Here is a 5,807-nt window from a genome sequence, read left to right as displayed (position 1 = left end):
CTGCAAGAATAGAGAATAAAACTTAATCAGAGAAAAGTCCGGAGAAGTCAAACTTGTTTCAAAAGTCAGTGATTCCACAGATCCACTTCTCTTGATAGTACCTTAGCTTTCTTATTTCTAGTCATGAATATTAACAATAATGAGTAGAGAAGGAGGGAAGACATAGAATGCTTGAAGCAAATAGAGATGTATTTGAGGAGAAGGCAGATTAGTACACAACAGCAAGAATAGGTTTTGGACTTAACATGAGATGAAGGTGATGAGAGTCAGAAGCGATCCTTGGGGAGCAACAGACCACTGGGCTGGACAGCCCTTTTTCCATGCAGTCATTCTATGAGGAGTTAAGTCTATGATCATAACTGTGTTGGAGACCTGTGCACATAATCTGGACTGGCAATAGGTAGGGAGTGCTACATTATCAGAGATGCAATGGCGGTATCCAAAGAAAGCCAGTTGAGTTCTCCTAGTCAAGGTTAGCCACTCAAGAAATATTATATTATAAAACAGATTATTTGATTCCTGCCTCATTGCCATTTGTGAGACCTCGCTAGGTGTGAATTGACTGCTGCACTCTACATGTCAACAGTCACCACAAAAACATAGTTATAAAGTGTATTAGAATGCCTTAAGGTCATGAAAAGTGCTACAGAAATGTAGATCTTTTCTGAGCAAGTGAACAGCATAGATTTTACAACCCAGAAGTTCTTCTGACCACCAGCAGGAAGGGACCAGGAGCCAGGGACATAGGAAATACTAAATAGCTGAATGAGAAATATATACTCCAACTCGCTGTATTTTAGATGATCTGATGTGTTTGTTAAAAATTTGGAATGGCAGATATGCACTGTGAAATCCTTTCACTTTATAAGTAATAATTTAAAACATTTAAAACATTTTAAACATTTCAATATGGGGCCAAAATTCAGTGGGTGTTCACACAGCCTTCAGTTGATGACAGCAAATGCCTGATCAACAAGCAAACAGTTCTTTCTTAGAGTTTTCAACTTGCTCTTTGAGCAATAGAAGCTCTGTCTGCCTCTTCCAAAATAAATGTTCTTGGGGAGTACATTGAAGGGTGCACATCCTACATACTAGCAAGAGTCTATCAGTATTCAGATTATTTTTACAGGTCATAGGCTGAGTGAGTCTAGGTGTTCCAATCTCAGGATGGACGAAGGTTGACTTCAACTGTGGCCTCCTGGACAGGGAAAAGTCCTGAGGCAGTAAGTGATGTTTGAATCGTCTCAGTTTTCCCAAGGTGATTTGAAGGCAGGACCACAAGCAAACCTGAATTTTGCGAGCATCATGGTGATGGGCTGATGCCCTCTGGGATACCAAAATGATTTCTTTAAAGACCATAAAATTCTGCCTGAAGATGGCAGTTTTTAAAAACATTTATACTTATTGGAGTCTTTAAGTGAAGCCTGAAGGACATTCTTGGAGCCATGGACAACACACTAAATTGACCATTTCCAGAACAGAACAGAACAGTCTTTCTTGCCAATTGTCTATCTGCAATGGACATATTCTCCCACTGACACTGCAGACTCCAGCAGGGTCAGATCTAGAGTGTAACAGTGGACACTAATCTGCAATAATCATCAGGATCTCGTCTTGCGAAATTTCCATTAGAATCATAGAGTCATACAGCACGGAAACAGACTCTTGTGTCCAATCGGTCAATGCCAAATATAATCCCAAATGAAACCAGTCCCACTTGCCTGCTCCTCGCCAATATCCCTCCAAATCTTTCCTATTCATGTACTTATCTGAGCGTCTTTTAAACATTGTAATTGTGCCCACATCCACCACTTCCTCAGGAAATTCATTCCACTTGCGAACCACTCTTTGTGTTATTGCTATGCTCTCTGACTTGATATTAAAAATGGATCATTTGGAAATGATTTCACTTTCACTTCATCAAAGTTCTTACTTTGTTGAAACATTACAGAAATATTGTAGCCTTAACTTGTCAGGCATTTTTCTATCAGTCATTGTCTTCCAGATTTTATTCTATGTGTTCATAAAAGTGAACGAAGTTCACCCATTATCGAGGCAATGCTGTTTCTATTACAGGATAGTTGCCAAAAATGTCAATACCTTCTCTTTATTGTACCAAGAACCAAAGATGTCATGTCATGCTCATTAAATTGGACACTGAACTGTCATGGCATTTTTGTTTTATGTACTCCATTTAAGTGAATAAAACATCAGTTAAGCTCCTGCATCTGCCTCTCCATTGTCTGTTATACTGTCCTTCCTCGTTAATTTCTTTCAGTCATGGTTTCTCAAGCTGTTGCCAATAGAAGTAGTCTCACTATTATCTTTAATGCCATGCTGTGGAAAAAAGATAAAGATAAATATTAAAGCACAAAAGATGCCCAAATAGGACTGTTTCCACATTAACATGAATTAGTAAAGAATGATCAGCAGCATAATATGTTACGAGCTCTGTGTTCCCTTATGAGACAGAAGCTCACCCTGAGCTATCTCAGACTGTCGGCAATAAACTCAACTGTAAAATAATATGGAAGCACAGTATTCTAAAGTTCTGATAAACTGTCTTCTGATTAAGAGACTGAAATCACAGAACAACATAGTTCTGTTTTTAAGGTAGTAGTTTGACACTGAAATATTTTTGTCTTTAAAAACACATTTTCATATCAGACATACATTTTTTATTTATTTAATAATTGAACCAAAACAACAAATATGTTGGGCCTTGGGTTGAATCAATAAAGCATGTTTCTTCAGCTTTTTGTCTCCTCTCGTAAAAGCAATGACTGTAATTGGTTTGCGGTTCAGTAGAAGGTGTTCATCTTTATGCTTTGACAATGAGCATCAGCAAACTATTTAAGTATGAAGGCACCACAGTCAATTTGAAATGTGCAAATGTATGTTATTTTTATGACAAGTGTAGATACACAGTGATTTGACAGCTACATTTTGGTCTGAATTAGTAAACAATCAGCTGGGATGATGATGGGTATGGAGGTGATAAGTACAAATGGCCCTAGTCATGGAAAGAAAATTCTTGCTCATTGATCACTGATGACTTGTGAAAAGCATATATGTCGCTATCGAGAGTGAACAGGATGAATCAGTGTAGTTGTGATGCAGCAAGGGCTGTACAGCTCGACAACATAGATTAAAATTTCACTTAAATAAGGAAGGTAGAACTGCAAACATTCATAGACCTAAACCCCAGATACTTTCAATATCTCTGGGAGAAGATGAAAGAAAATGGGAGGGGAAAATAACATAATAGGAAGACCACATTCGCGTTTCTTTCAACAGTTTTACACTTTGCCTTCTCATAAGACAAAGATCAGAATTAAGCAGCAAAAGTGAAATATATGGTTTGAAAAGTCCTATCATGGTATAACATATCCTTAAGAAGCTGCAATATGCTTCAGTCAACTGAATACTTTCTGTACACTGGAAATGTGATCAAGTGCAGAAGCACACAGATTGAGTGTTATTGTTTTAAGGAGTCCAAAGTTTGAAGTCCAAACTCCATAGTTTGGAGATTGTGTTTTTAATCTGCTGTTGGGATTGACTTTAAGATGCTGTCAGGGAATAGGTGCTGTCTTGCTCAGAGAGCTGCAGGGCATGTACAGCCCAGACACATCAGGAGCCCTGCTGTAATTCCTGCCTTCAGATACCCTAACTGATGTGAGTATGTTTTGCTAAGTGCAACATACCACAAGCACAGAAGGGGTGGCAACACGTGGAATGTTAAAATGTCATAATCTGCTCAAGAACAATTGCATTTCACTGCAGAGTGCTTTCTAACATGTATCTGATGTTTCTGAATGGAATATGAAACAGATTATAATTTCCCTCTCTCCTCTGTAAATTTCAGGCTGACTATGGTTTTATACATAATAACATGGCAAGCACAGTTCAATATTCCCATCTTGTTCCTTCTTATTTGCAAACAAAGTAGCTAACAGACTCTTTCAAACATCCTCAATACACTAGAATCAAAATTCATTGTGCCATATACCAGCATATTCCTTTCTAGGACTTCAAAAGTATGGTACTCCATTTTTGCTCAGTCGCATCATTTCAATCAATCATTTCCTATCAGACACTAGGGGATGAATGTTAATTTTTTTTTCAACTAAGTGCCAGTTGTGTTGAGCTTTTTGGAGGGCTTCTATCTGTGAGACCAAGGGAGATTTCTTACCGTGTTTTACCAAATGCACTTCATTAAATACCTATCCGATCCCTATGGCTACCCACCTTCTTGCCATTTTCGAGCCCCATTTTACCACACTCCTTTCCTGGAACAACTCACCACAGCTAGAATAGCTCAGGATTGACTGGCACCCCGGTGTCATTTTAAAACACCATTGTAACACAGACAAACACTTATAATTTGGAGCTGCCCTGCCTGGCTCTTGGCATTTGTCTCAAACATGCTTGGCAAGGATAATTTGAGAAGACTGGGCAAACCAAATTTGCACCAAAGGCATGGAGGACAAGTTTGTGAAAGGCATTCAAGATAATTTTCTAGATCTGTATATTGAGGAAGCAACAAGTGCTCTAGCTATTTTAGATCTAGTATTTCGAAAGTAAATGGGTTAACTAGAAACAATGTAGTAAAGGAGGTTCTGGGAAAGACTATACATAATACACCGGAACTTTACATTGAGTTTTGAGAGTTACTAGTTAAGTATAAAACTAGTGTTTAAAATCTAAACAAAGCAAACTGCATAAGCATGAGGATGAAGGTATAATACTGCTGATGCTGAAACAAACACAGAGAATGCAGGAGAAACTTAGCAGATCTGGCATCTTCTGTGGATTATTCAGAAGAAGAATTATACCACATTTGAAACATTAACTCTGTCACTTTCTCCACCGATACTGCCAGAGCTGCTGAGTTTCTCCAATATTCTCTGTGTTTAAGTATGAACATGAGTTGGTTAAGGTAGATTGTGGTAACAGATTAAAATATAAAATAGTAGCTTAGCAATGGCAAGCCAATTACATCCTACCTTTGGTCAGAAGACCAAAACTTTTCATAAAACTCCAGATTTTGTTTTACTCCTTCATGGGATATGGGTATTTCTAGCTAGGACAGCATTTATTGCTCATCCTTATTAACCCTTGAGGAGGTGGTAATGAGCTGCCTTGTTGAACTGCAGCAGTCCAGGTGGTGTAGTTATACCAGTTGAGTGTATTTTTTGGTAATGGTTCTGAAAGAGTTCATATTGACATTGCATTGGACTCCACCACCAATTTGGTGTCACACAGTCTGGGTGGATAATCCAGCAGTTTTGCACAATATCCTGATGGGAGCAGATGTGGCTGCTGAGAGTCATAAGTAATTACATCTATCTAGGCAATGTAATTTGTACATATTGCTTTCAAACAATTAACTATCTCTTGGTATGTAAGACAAGTGCTTCTTCTTGTTAAGTGACCTATCGTCTACCACTGCTGATTAGACAGGCCTTCAACTCAGCATAGAAAGGAATACAGATGGTAGCACTCTACCTAAATCACTGAGAGCTCATCTACAATAGGAAACTCCAGGATTTTGACTCGGTGACACTGAAGCAATAGTGATATGAATTCAAGTCAGGATAGAGAGGAGCCAGCAAGAGGTGTTATTTCTATACACACCTCCATCCTTCCAGGTGGTAGAGATTTGGGTTTGGAGGATGCTGTGTCACTAAGCCCCCTTTTATAGTTACTGTAATACTTCTTCATTCTTGCAATCTAACCCCTAATTAGGAGGCAGAATTGAAAGTTAGTAATATTTTGAAAAATCAATGCAGAACCCTTGGAGCTAT

General features: G+C 38.4%; 1 protein-coding gene across 1 annotated transcript in view; it reads right to left on the bottom strand.

Annotated features, from left to right (window-relative positions):
• Nucleotides 1–5,807, bottom strand: part of LOC125485967 (2'-5'-oligoadenylate synthase 2-like) — a 37,693-nt gene that overhangs the window by 578 nt on the left and 31,308 nt on the right. The window lies entirely within an intron of this gene.

The sequence above is a fragment of the Rhincodon typus genome, chromosome 24 (assembly GCF_021869965.1).
Source record: "Rhincodon typus isolate 14 chromosome 24, sRhiTyp1.1, whole genome shotgun sequence".
NCBI classification, from domain to species: Eukaryota; Metazoa; Chordata; class Chondrichthyes; order Orectolobiformes; family Rhincodontidae; genus Rhincodon; species Rhincodon typus.
This window is presented reverse-complemented; position numbering and strand designations above follow the sequence as displayed.